This window comes from Sinocyclocheilus rhinocerous, unplaced genomic scaffold, assembly GCF_001515625.1.
Source record: "Sinocyclocheilus rhinocerous isolate Xijiao unplaced genomic scaffold, SAMN03320098_v1.1 scaffold853, whole genome shotgun sequence".
Classification (NCBI taxonomy): Eukaryota; Metazoa; Chordata; class Actinopteri; order Cypriniformes; family Cyprinidae; genus Sinocyclocheilus; species Sinocyclocheilus rhinocerous.
The window spans coordinates 1,876,454-1,878,452 of NW_015627738.1; the positions used below are offsets into that span (position 1 = coordinate 1,876,454).

Consider the following 1,999-nt stretch of genomic DNA (forward strand, 5'->3'; position numbering starts at 1 on the left):
AGGCAGAAGCTCATTAAAGCGATTATTACAGGTGTGATCATAATGATTACAATATAGAGAAAATTTGGTCTCTATCTATAAAATCTATAGCTGTGCATATAGATTCAATTTAGTGTCATCTGGGGTCCTTGCAGGGGTCAGCATCATCTCTTCAAAGGTATTGGGTCATCTGAAGTCTTTCTATGAGGCTGGATCCACGCTGGAGCTGGTGTAATCTCTAGATAACTCGAGATGGGCATCCCGGGGTAGGAACAGAAAGGCAGATAGAAAAGAATTAGCGTAGCTGCTGTATAACGTTTAAAGCAAAAATATGTTTGTGACTTTTATCTGGTCTAACTGGGGACAAGGGTGAGATTGAGATTCATTATGCGAATGCTTGGCTGAAGAGATGTGTCTTTAATCTAGATTTAAACAGAGAGAGAGTGTGTTTGAGACCCGGACATTATCAGGAAGAATATTCCAGAGTTTGGGAGCCAGATGAGAAAAGGATCTCCCTCCTTTAGTGGACTTAGATATCCTAGGGTGTATTGACACCTGTCTTGTTTGGTTCGATTAAATCGAAGTCAAGTTCGTTTCCCCTCTTGGTGCGGACCTTTTTGGCAGGTGTGAATACAGCAATCGGGTGCGGACCAAACAACCGTACAGAGACCCAGCTGAAGAGGTGGTCTCGGTCTGCTTCCACACGAACTCTGGTACGGTTCGTTTAAGGTGTGAATATGACCCGACCTCGATCCGACCCAATCACGCGCTGAAACAGACAGCTCGTACATATAGTGCTGTTATTTGCGTTTCAATGGCTTAAATCACTTGTTTTTAAACCACAATGCTTAAAAAATACATGCAAATGATGAGTTTTTGTGGCCATGGCGCACAGCAACGTGACGTGAGCACACTAAATAGGCTAAAGCTTGCTGCAAAAATTACCATGACTATGGGGGAAAATAGTAAGGAGATATTTGAATTATTTATTAATAAACTAGTGTTTTATGAGTCAGTGTCGCACTGAAGTTGATGATCCTGACTCGCCATCTCATCATTGGACGCGCCTTTAGAAAGAAATGCATCTTTACGGATTAAATAATAAGAGGTTTTGTTTTGGATTTGAATTATTTCACTTTGTAGTCACTTAAAGCTTTCTATAGATATTGTTGTGACGAGTCAGAAGCGCGTGGATCCATTTGCAGCTTTTATTAGAATAATCAGACAATACAGGGTCAGATACCGGCAAGGTAGAACAGCAGAGACAAGGCTGAGACAGAGTCGAGTACCAGGCGAGAGATCGGGGCAGGCGGCAAGCAATCAGAGTCCAGGGGAAACAATCCAAGTCGGGGCAGGCAGATAACAATCAGAGTAACGGGAAACAGTCCAAGAACAGATGCACAGAAAATCAAACACGGGTATAACGCTCGGAAATGATAGCCAGGGCAAATCAAGACTTCGCAGAGAGTCTGTGTGTGTGAGTGGTTTATATGTGTGTGTGTATATGAGGTGCAGGTGTGGATGATTAATCAGTCCCAGGCATGAGGGGTGATGGGATTTGGAGTCCGAATGGGAAATGGCTAATATTCGGGAGACGGTTCCCTCTGGTGGTGCGGAGGAGGCGGTAAGGGAGCCTCCTCTGTAACAGAGCCCTCCCCCTGCGAGCGGCTCCTGACGCGAGGAAGCACACGACGCCGGGGTCTCCCACAGGGTCGGGGGGCCGGTTTCTCCGGATGCGTTCTGTGAAACTCCTCAGTGAGTGTGGGGTCCAGGATGTCTCCAGCGTTAACCCAAGATCGCTCCTCCGGACCGAACCCCTCCCAGTCGACCAGATACTGGAGGGTACCGCCCCGGCGTCTGGAGTCTAGCAACTCGTGCACTCGATACGCCTCCTCGCCATCAACCAGGAAAGGCAGGGGGGTCTGTGGTCTGGCCCCCTCCTCCGTCTCTCCTCTCGGACCACCAGCGGGTTTCAGAAGTGATACATGGAATGTGGGAGAAATGCGGTAATTAGAGGGCA

General features: G+C 47.2%; 1 protein-coding gene across 2 annotated transcripts in view; it reads left to right on the forward strand.

The window, feature by feature from the left end:
* The first annotated feature begins 1,145 nt into the window (after positions 1-1,145).
* akap6 (A kinase (PRKA) anchor protein 6) overlaps positions 1,146-1,999 on the forward strand; it is a 144,405-nt gene continuing 143,551 nt past the window's right edge. For both annotated transcript variants that reach the window (XM_016545617.1, XM_016545623.1), the window contains exon 1: positions 1,146-1,150. The gene's annotated coding sequence lies outside the window, so the exon portion shown is untranslated. The remainder of the gene's footprint in view (positions 1,151-1,999) is intronic.